Source organism: Octopus bimaculoides, chromosome 7 (genome assembly GCF_001194135.2).
Source record: "Octopus bimaculoides isolate UCB-OBI-ISO-001 chromosome 7, ASM119413v2, whole genome shotgun sequence".
Lineage (NCBI taxonomy): Eukaryota > Metazoa > Mollusca > Cephalopoda > Octopoda > Octopodidae > Octopus > Octopus bimaculoides.
In genome coordinates, this window is record NC_068987.1 from 50417919 (window position 1) to 50429668 (window position 11750).

General features: G+C 36.3%; 1 protein-coding gene and 1 long non-coding RNA gene across 2 annotated transcripts in view; one reads left to right on the forward strand and one right to left on the reverse strand.

Moving 5' to 3' along the window:
* LOC106871380 (gastrula zinc finger protein XlCGF57.1) overlaps nucleotides 1–11750 on the forward strand; it is a 61177-nt gene that overhangs the window by 27469 nt on the left and 21958 nt on the right. The window lies entirely within an intron of this gene.
* Nucleotides 5001–11750, reverse strand: part of LOC106871382 (uncharacterized) — a 28262-nt gene continuing 21512 nt past the window's right edge. The window contains exons 2-3 of the long non-coding RNA XR_001409653.2: nucleotides 7832–7933; nucleotides 5001–5877 (exon numbers count right to left, since the gene is read on the reverse strand). This is a non-coding gene — a long non-coding RNA (uncharacterized LOC106871382). The remainder of the gene's footprint in view (nucleotides 5878–7831; nucleotides 7934–11750) is intronic.

Sequence of the window (11750 nt, forward strand, 5' to 3'; positions counted from 1 at the left end):
CATGGAATATATTCAATGCTGAATTTTTATTCTGGTTTGCACACGTGTACCTAAAACAATCCAGAAGGATTCCCGCTTCTTTAATGAAGATATATACAGATAAACTTCATTCCCTTTGCTTTGTCGGATACGTAGAGTGTTCGTTTTGGTGAGGTGAGAATTTTGTTTATTTATATATATTTTTTTGAACTATACTATACTGATGAACGGAAACTAGATTTCATTCTAGTAATCGCAAAATCAGTCGATACATAGTTGAGTTATTTAAAAGAAAGTTGGTTTCTTCTGTTGGTTACTTTCCTCGCATTCGGTACTAAAATGTGTTTATTTGGGAAGTCGAGTGTGTGGCATTATTCTGTAGTAATGCCCTTATATAAATATATATATCAGTCTAACAAAGGGAGATAATTCTCCACAAGTGTTTGTATCCACATTCATTCATTTATCTTTGGTTTGGTACTCAGTTATTGAAGAGGAGAAAAAATGTCAATCACTTCAAAATGAATATAATTATGAGTTTTGATATCAAAATTAAAATTTTTTTTTAATCCTTGCAAAGGATTTCAGTACTATTACAGGTAAATATTCCCTTAAATCTGGAACCTGTTCTTGATTGGTAAGTTGAATTCCAGCATCTACGACACAAAATACCTGCAGTGAATGAGAACTTAGCTATTTACAGATTTTAACATATTTCTTACACACACACACACAAGCACACATTTATATGGTTACACCACCGATTTTCCAGTTCCAAGACCTTGATTGATTTACTGTTTTTCTGAACCATCTGTGGTCACCTAATAATAATTCATCAACACACATCTAACCTATTAATTATATGCTTCCCATGTGTCTAAACTACCATGAACATCTAGAAACTTAAATTTAACAAATACATATTATTAAATATATATTTAATAAATGAAATACAAGTAGTTGTGCATTACCTTGCTACATTTATTAATTACTGTACATATAAAAAAATACTCCCAAGATGGCAAGTATTAGAATTTTAATGGCTCTAATCTATCTTACAAATCCAGTCCATGGCTTTGGCACTGTTGAAACCATTCCATTATCACTTGATCATGAGCAGTACTCTTACCGTCGTTCATAGTTTCTCTAGTTTTCATTTGCTTTCTATGAATCATTGTTTACATAATACATCAATGTTTTGTCTCTTTGTTTCTTGATATTTTTAAACAGCAGATGAAATCAGTGCCATAGATATCACACAGCTTATGTACTGGAATACTATCTTTTACTTGATTCAGTCATTTTGACTGTGGCCATGCTGTAGCACTTCCTTGACGGGTTTTAGTTGAACAAATTGACTCCAAGACATTTTTTTAAGCCTTGTACTTATTCTATCAGTCTCGTTTGCTGAACAGCTAAGTTACAGGGATGTAAACACACCAACGTCAGTTGCCAAGTAGTGATCACACACACACACACACACACACACACACACACACACACACACACACACACACACACACACACACACACACACACACACACACACACACACACACACACACACACACACACGATCGGTTTCTTTCAGTTTTCTGTCTACCAAATCCACTTGCAAGGCTTTGGTCAGCTTGAGGTTATAGTAGAAGACACTTGCCCCAGGTGCCATGTAGTGGGACTGGACCCGGAACCTTGTAACTGGGAAGCATGGTTCATATTTTCCAGCAGTTCTGCTTATCTTGGATCAATGTGAATTGATGTTTATGTTTGACATTACCACCCAAGCAGCCATTGCTAAGAGTAACTTTAAGCTAAATAAGCAGAGGAGCTCTCAAAATTTTGGTATTGCCACTCACAAGTGCAGTATTGCATGTAAGTAAACACATGGTACACATATCACCACCTGTTGTCATGCAGTGAACTAAGATGGTAGGCATGTGGATTTCAACCTCCATCTTATAAGTAATCTTAATTAAAGGTGGTGGCAGACCATCACTTGCTGGAAAATTGATGGTGTACTTAGATGTGTGTATGCATGCATGTGTATGTCTGTTGTCCATGCTGGCATGGGTTAGACAGTTTGACCAGGGCTGGTAAGCTGGAAGGCTGCACCGGACTCCAGTCTCATTTTGCATGGATTTTACAGCTGGATGTTTTTCCTAATGCCAACCACTCCAAGAGTGTAATGGGTGATTTTATGTGCCACCAGCATGGGTGCCATTTGCCTGACACTGGTATCTGCCTTAACTGCGATTTTACTTGGCTTGATGGATCTTCTCCTCAAGCACGTCATAATACCAGAGGTCTTGGTCATTGCCTCCGTGAGGCCCAACACTCAAAAGGTGCTTTTCACGTGCCACCGGCATCAGCCACCTTGCCTGTGTGTGTGTGTATATATATATATATATATATATATATGTATGTATATAATCATTGTCATCATTTTCCATCTGTCACTTTTTCTGTATTTGCATGGTTCTAGATTAGTCTTTTCCATTTTTCCAGCTTACCATCTTGTTACTTGTAATCTTTTGTCAGAGCCTAGGTGAGATTTAATTTTTGAGATCAGCCTTCCCTACTTCTTCCCATATCTTCCTTGGTCTTCCTTTCCAGCAGGTTCTTTACACATGTCTCTTGCCTCTTCTTCGCTCAACTGCTATCCACCATGTGTCCACCATGTTCATATCGATAGTCTTCTCCTTTTACATGCTCCACCTGATTCTTATATTCAGTTTTCCTCCCGTCTCAATTGTACTCTGTTGTTCATTTACACCAGAGGTTGGCAAACTTATAATCACTGATCCTTTCATGGAATTGTTAACTTATCAACCCCATCATGTAAATTTCTAAAGTAAAATTAAAAAGTATAATTAATAAAAAAATTTTTGATTTTAAAAACAGTAATTCCTTTGTTCTTTTGTGTCATTACCACTTTTTCTTAAGAACTATTTAAAGAAATTTAGTGAAAATACTTAATGAAATTGATAAGAACAATAAAAATTCAGTCATTATATTGCTATAGTCAGAATATTTAATATGAAATACGTTTGGGGAATACTAGATATTGTATTAATATTTGGCTGGAAATTAGAATAAATTCAAAATTGTTGGACAACTGAAACCATCATTGTCAGCATTTAATGTCCATGTTCCATACTGACATAGAGTCACTCTTATAAATGAGCAATAAATGCAAATTACTATTGCATTCTTTTTATGATGTCTTCATGAAAATTATGCACTTATTCTTAACAGGCCTGCCAATTAGCTAGTTGGCATTGCTATGTTTACTAGGTGTATGCCAATGACATACCTGCTAAGGCATTTTGAATTTCCATAATATATTTGAGATATTATATTTCCATATTATATTTGAATCTTATTCAGGTTGAAAAAATAGTTTGCTAATAATTGAGTGCTCTTAATCCTCAGAATCACTTCAAAAGTTTATCAACCCCTTGGAGAACTACATAGACCTTCAGGGATCAATATTGATCACTTTGCCGACCCCTGATGTACACTAACATTATACATCTAGTGGACTGCATTTGCCTCCCTTCTTTCCAGCCCTCACATCTTTTGTATTTTATGTCCATGTTTCACCACAATCCTGTATCATACATTGTACACGAGCAACCTACAACCTGCCCTTTGCTTGCAAAGGGAATCCATTCGTTGCTAGCAGAGTCAATAGCTCTTTCAACTTTTTCCAGTATGTGTTCTACTTCACTGAATGTTTTGTCATATAGATGCAGGCAACGGTATGGTACTTTGGGTAAGTGTTTTCTGCTGTAGCCTCAGGCTGACCAGAGCTGTGGATGTGGTTGACACAAGCTGAAAGAAGCGTATTGTATGTGCCTATGGTTGTGTGTACCCTTGTTTTGCCATGACATGAAGGTTGTTAATGAGCTTCATCATACAAGCGGCGTTATTTGTTTCCTGTCTTCTATGAAAAACATGTCTGACAATGAGGAAATATTACCTTGTTTGGAAACAGATGAGCATTAGCAGCAGGAAAGGCATCCAGCCATAGAAAATCTGCCTCATTGAATTTCGTCTGAGCCATACAAGCATGGATAAGTGGACATGAGAATGATGATGATGACGATGACACTGCTTTGTGATCCACAGTATGACTGTGATGAGTGTGACTGATCCAATCATCACCTCTTACTTTCAGCATCTCTCCTTGTTAATTAAACCTGATTTCTAGCTTCTCTCCTCGTTATACCTGATATTGTGCCTTGTTGCCTGTTTTTTTTTTGTTTTTTTATCTAGGCCTGTCTTTTAACTTTGGGTTACCCTACCATATCATTCCACCACCTTGTTACCTTTCAGCTGTTTGGAGCCTTGTTCTATCCACAGATTTTGCCTTTGGTTTGCAGTAGGTGATGTAAAAACTAACTGTTGTCCTTATTGTAAGTCTCTCTTCCCATTATATACATTACCTAATACTTCTTTGAACCTATGTATGACTGAGGGATCTTGCAGCTTCTATATTTTCCTTCTTGGTGTCATGTCTCTGAATCCATCAAGCTCTTATCCTCTGATTACATTCTTCATAGGGGAACGACTGACAATTCAGAACCAGTTGTCTGTCCTACTATCTAGTGAGAATAAAATCTACATGGGCCAACTAAAGAATTTAAGTGGATGTGTGTAGGTTTGTGTCTTCATGTCTTGACACGGTGTAATTCTTGTAAATGAACGCTATTCATTTTCAATATTCTGCAAAAACATGTCTAGCCATGGAGAAATACTACGTTGCTTGGAAGCAGGTAAGGGTTTGTGACATAAAAGGCATCTAACTTTAGAAAATCTGTCTCAGTAAACTCCGTTTGATTCATAGAAAATTGGACATTAAAACAATAATGATGAAACAAGCTATTTTTTAGATGTTGGCTTCTAACCAAATTCTCACCAGTTCACAAAGAGAACAAGCAGCAGGCCATCAGTTTAATAACATATAATATGCATCTTAGGTTTGTCTCGTAAACAATAATGAAAAATGAACAACAGGACTGATTAAATACACTTTATTTACTTTTTTTTATCGTTGATTTTGAAATACATGTTTTCAAATACATACATGTGTGTGTGTGCGTGCGTGCGTGCGTGCGTACATGGGTGTGTGTGTATTTGTGTTTGTTTCTTACTCTCCATTCACCTGCATATATCTGCACAAATTAAAAAAAAAAAAAAAAATTTCCTCTCCAGTATTTTCCTAGTCACTTGTTTAAAGAATTGTTTCAATTTTTGCACCCACTTCATTCCGATAATAGAATTAATAATAACAATAACAACAATAATAATAATAATGTGGATACAGAAGCCTTTAGTGATAGGTGATGCTGAAATGTGTTAGGCTGTGGGATTTTAATGTACACAAGTCATTAATCCACCTAATAAACTATCAACATAAGTAGCAAACAGATGTATGCATGTTGTATGGACGTTGTACTGTGTGTTTTTGTATGTATGCACATGTTTTTTTTAGATATTTTTTCAAAACTTTTATTGTTAATATCTTAATTTTCTAATTGTTTATAAACGTCCTTTTCTTAATATGTCAAAGCATAACTTTCAGCATCACTTTTCAAAACACTTTCAACGCTGGTGTTCATCATCCCATCACACAAAAAAGAGCATCACTGTCTCCTATTTCAGTTATCATCCCTTTCTTTTCTACATCTTGTACGAACTCTCTTCCTTTTTCCAATCTCTGCTTTCTTTCAAATATTTTATTTGCGTTTCTCATTGACAGCAATGTTACATTTATGGTAAGTTTCGAAGGTTTTGTCTGTGAGACAACGATAAGTATAGCTACTACCATAGAATTCACCACAGGCTTCACAGGTTCCAGCATATGAATAAAGAGTCGCCCCTTTCGGAATTGATCTGCAACGAATAAATGCACATTTAATCTTGAGTCACACAATGGAATCTTGACCTACTAAAAGCTGAATTACCTGCCCCTGAATTAACATGCAAATGACTGGGCATTCCATAGACGCGTACCCATAACATAATTCTCAGACCTAATGCGTTAACCTTTCATCTAGCTAAAGTCACATCCCTCTGTTTTGTAGCCCCTCTCAGTCGAAGGGAATTTTAGTTTTCCAAACTGCATGGCGACATTACTGGTACCACATAAAAAAAAGCACCCACTATACTTTATGAAGTGGTTGGCATTATGTAAAACTATGTAGTGGACATACGAACGTAGCAGGATTATCTGTTTCTCAATAGATTGGAAGAAATTCTTATTAGGATCTCATCAGAGGTTTTTATATCATTTGACCAATCTCAGAGAAACGCAGCCAATCTGTTTATATATAGAGCTGTGTGGTAATAAGCTTGCTTCCCAACCACATGGTTCTGGGTTCAGTCCCACTGTGTGGCACCTTGGGCAAGTGTCTTCTACTATAGCCTCTGGCTGACCAAAGTTTTCTGAGTGGATTTGGTAGACGGAAACTGAAAGAAGCTCGTCGTATATATATATATATATATATATATATATATGTGTGTGTGTCTTTGTGTCTGTTTGTTCCCCCACCATCGCTTGACAACCAGTGTTGGTGTGTTTACGTCCCCGTAACTTAGCGGTTCGACTTAACACACCAATAGAATAAGCACTAGGCTTACAAAGAATAAGTCCAGGGATCGATTTGTTCAACTAAAAGGCGGTGCTCCAGCATCGCCGCAGTTTAATGGGCGAGAGCTGCTTTTATGTGTACCTTTTATGTGTACCTTTGTCTTGACATTATGTGATGGTTACAAACGAGCAAGCGATATTCGTGTTCGTTTCCTGCCTTCCGTGAAAACCATACCTGGTTACAGGGAAATATTACTTTGGAAACAGTGAAGGTTTGGGCGACAGGAAGGCATCCGGCCATAGATAACTTGCCTTAGTAAATTCCGTCTGACCCATGCAAGCATGGAAAAGTGAACGTTAAACAATGATGATGAAAATGTTGGACCTTGTAGCAAATTAAACCGTTCTGTTACAAAATCAACAGTACAAACGTCCAGGTTTCTCTTTAAAATATCTAGCCTATCCTATATTCTATATATACTATTATATACTATGTTATTTTCTTTAACTGCTAAGTGTGAGTGGTAAGCTACAGTGCATAGAGATAGGCCTTGATTCCAGTCAGTTTGGATTCTTGAATTTCACTGTTGTTGCGAGAGGCAGAGCTACTTACGTCTCTTTCAAATTCGAGCACCCAAGATTATGTCACCTGTTTCAAACCATATTTTCTTAATCTAAAGAAATTTATCAGTAGCTGATTCAAAAAACTATCGAGAATATAGGTTAAATATTTTATCGAACCTATTTGTCTTACAGTTTGGTCCTGCTTCACTGTTCCGTGGACCAAAACGAAGGTGTTGCACAGTCGCTTGATCTGCTGTGAATAGCACCCAAAATCTCCCTTAAATCACCCTTATCATAAGAAAGAAAGGATAAGGTAGTCATAGATACATATATTATAATGAAAATAAATAAAAACGATGGGATAGCTACATCTGGAACATTTGATCATAGATTTTTCACTCTTCCGCGAACCAAATTGAAGTAGTTGAACCGCAGTCGCTCGGTCTGCTAGAAGTAGCAGCCAAATCTTTAAATCACTTTCGAAAAAGTAAAAGCCACATTGAATAAGGTAGTAATATATATATATATATATAATAGAAAAATAAACAATGGACTGGTCACAACTGGAACACCGTTAAAGTTTGGTCATAGTTCTATTGGATAGGAGCAAACCTGGAGGTGAACTACAACTTCAGTGTTGTGTTTTTGCGGATGAATAACATGAAATGTTAAAATGTGAGCAAAATGTCTTACCTTCTGATCTCCTCCAGAGTCATGCTGCTTCCGTAACTGCACATCAAGGTACAAATTAAAGCAATAATAGCCACGCGTGGTAAACTCATCATCATTGTTAACCTATTTACAAAAAAAAAAAAAAAAAAAAAAAAAAAAAAAAGAATGAAAAAGGACCCCACTGAAATAGTATTTTTGCTGTAAAGTATAATGCTGATAGAACAAGCAAAGTTATTTGAAGCTATTTTTGTAGAAAGCTGTCATTTCAAATCCATTACATTGTAACACGATTTTTGTCTTTGGGTAGCAACTATTATTTGCTATTTGCTTACCACTAGAAAATACGAAACATGGCTTATATTTCCTTCAAACTTTGCTTTTATTACATTTATTCAAACTTCAAAGAATCCCTCTCAACACATGACTATGATGCTCCCCAACTACTCCTGCTCATGATCAGAGATGCCATGATCATAGTCAGCCACTAAGGGACGTGCTCAAGTGGTTAAGGTCAAATAACTGACAAGCAAATCTATGGTATTGAGCAGAATATGTTATAACGATATTTCTGCTTTAGCAACTCAACGTTGAATTTGTGTGAATTGTAATGGAAAATAGGTCAGTTTCAAAACATTGCTGTCCAGATGTTCAAATCACAAAAGCAAAGTTTGAAGAGAATAGTAGTCATTTCCTTTGATTTCTAGAAAAAAAGTAGATAGGAAATAACAGTGACAAAAAAAAAAAAAAAAGTTACACAGTATTACAATTGACAATTCTTTATCGAAATTACTGGGACCCCAACGTGTTTCAGATCTCGGAATATTTTTTATATTTGCATCTATAAAACAGCACAGCTTGGGGGATGGGACCTATATCTAAATACAGCGTACATTTACATTTTATAATATAGCTTATATATATACTCTGAATGTAATTTTATATAAATTTTTAATGATTTTTTTATACATAACACCGTCAGAAAAGTAAAATGTCAGTCTCTACCAACGATGTCATGTTTTGATTAAAAGTTTACAATATACGTACGCCATTTGTATTTTATTTTATCACTATACAAATATTAGTTTTCATGTAAGGTATTGAATACATGTAAATGTAATGAAGGCTGGAAACAAAGTCAGCATTTTATTTTTAAAGTAATGTACAAGTACTGATCTAGTCATGTTACACTCATACATGGAGGTGAAATTCAGACCTTACGTAAAAACAACAACAAAAACCCGTTTTGTGGTTACTGTACAAAAAACGAAACAAGACATTGATCATTGCTTACTGACTTGAACATAAACGTAGACCCAGATATTACAACTACGTCAGGTCCGAGAAACTTGAGGGAGAGGGTACATCATAAATGGCATCACTGCGCATTGGAAAATTCAGTAAGTTATCAGTATTCACGTACGAAGAATGCAACGATAGCGTGTCATGTTAGCATCCGGATTTTGGAATTTAGGATAAAAGATTTTCAATTTGGTTTATTATCATATGGTTTTACATTTACTCAGTTCACTTAGCTGTTAGCTAATATTGGTTGATGATGAGTTGAATACAAAACGCAAACAACAAATGGAACTCTTTATCATACCAGTACCTTCAATAAAGATCATCTCAGATTTTTCTGAGATGTTTATAAGAAGTTTAAAACTTTGAGAGGTGTGAAGTAAATTATTTTTAGCGGTGGAGCTTGAAATAGATAAAGCAGTAGTTTGCAGAATATTGGGTTTAAAAATACCTTGGATGGGGTGGGAGAAACAAAATATTGAAAGATGCCCATGGAACATGAACTCGTATTTTCTATAAACATGACAGACGCTCGAGCCATTATGAAGTTTCTCCCTCCATTTTAGATGTTCTGCTCTTACTAAGGAGACTTGAAAGATCTTTCTTTATAAGAATTCTTGAAGAGATTTTCCTGTCTAAGGGGTTTTTTAAAACTCAATATTGTACGTGCTATCATTTATAGCATTAGCTACTTCGAGTCCCAGCGTTAAAATTAATTCACGTAAATCTTTTTAAGGTTTGACCTGACGTTTTATTTTAAGGTTTCTACGACCAACGACTGATGGATGGAAAGGAGGAGGAGAACTGATCTGAATTCTCGTAACAGTGAACTCTGCTAAAAGCTTTCATGCATCAAATGATACATGAGTTACCATTTTATATTTCAGTTGAAATACACTACCTTTGTTTTAATAAATTTTGAAAATGATGATGCATTTTAAAAACACTTTAGTCACTATTAGGCTGTGTTTGGAACAAATTAAAATGAAAAGTTGGATCACTTTAAAACAGGATATTTATATAGAATCAAGGATCAGTCTCAGGTTGGTTGGTATCAAAAGAGTTAAGCCTGGCAAGGGATTAAGTCTACCATTGAAAACAGTAGCTTCTGCACACTTTCCGTTTACCAAATTTCAATCATAAGGTCCTGATCACCTGATGCTAAGGCAAGAAAATTTGCCCAAAGTTCCACAGCTGTGATGTAAAATGAGCTTGAATCAAGTAATCAGATGAGAGATGAAACTGGGCCCAACAAACCATTAATATTTTACTATTTTTGAATATTTCATTTACGTTGTCCTAGAATACTTAGCTTCAAATAGGTACTAGGAATGAACAGTTCTTTGAGTTCTTTACCTTTTTTAAGATGGTGTATCTTGAGGGATATTTCGCTGCCATTTCTAGTAAGTCAAGGCTTCTTTTTAGATGCCGAGAACCTTAGAATAGTTATTAACTCTCGAAGAAATCGGCTTGTGATTGATTTCAATGACGAATTGTTACCATTTTACTTCACTTTTATTGCTAACGTCAGGGAACAAATAACACCGTTACTTTTATGAAGGTGATATTCATTTTTAGCTATTACGTGATGTCAAGACAAGAAGACACAAATGCGTAGATCATGTATATACACACAGACATAATATGCACACGCACACACGACGGCCTTCTTTCAGTTTCCGTCTATCAAATCCTCTCACAATACTTTGGTCAGATCAGGGTTACAGTAGAAGACACTTGCTACTCAAGGTGCTACACACTGGGACTAAATCTACGTTTTAACTACACAGTGATATCTGCACCTATACATAGATTATATATATATATATATATATATAAATATATCACGGACTCACCCGTCGTTTGACGACGTATGAGGGTTCGACAATTTCGAACAAATCATCTGTGTGGGCTGCCGAACAGCCCACACAGATGATTTGGAAAGAAGGTGTGTAGCGTGTGACCGTCGCAGAGAATCTGCATAAAATTTTGCCAAAAGCATGGTGATACTTGCTCAGAGTCCTGCGTAAAGTTTTAAAAAACTTTTCATCGTTCTCGACACAATCAAGGAGATCTTGTGCAACTGAAACCCGAGTGTCTTTGGTCAGCTGAAAGTAATTTTGGCACAAACTTGGCAGACACGCGTCTCATACCCAAACCTTCAGTAATAATGGACTGAACTGAACCGTAACTAATCTGCACATCCTCTGATAACTCACGAATGGTAATTCGACGATTTTCCTTCACAGCTGCACGCACATCTGCGATGTTTTTCTCAGTTCTGCTGGTTGAGGGTCTGCCAGAACGTTCGTCAATATCGACATTTTCGGCCATATTGGAAACGTCTGAACCACATGTACACTTGTGTGTGGTTCATACACTCCTCTTCATACACTTTTTGTAACTTTGCGTAGGCCTTTGAGCAGGCCATGACAACTTATGTCATGGTCAATGCGACGATCACACGTTACACACCTTCCTTCCAAGCACTGCTGTAATCAGCGGAAGTGAACTAGAACGTTAAAATTTAGTGCGCATGCACAGCAGAGTTCAAGGTCAATCTATGCCAAACAGCTTCACTCTGCGTACTTTAGCTTCGTTACTATGACAACAGTACAGATACTTATTGCTCAAACTACGT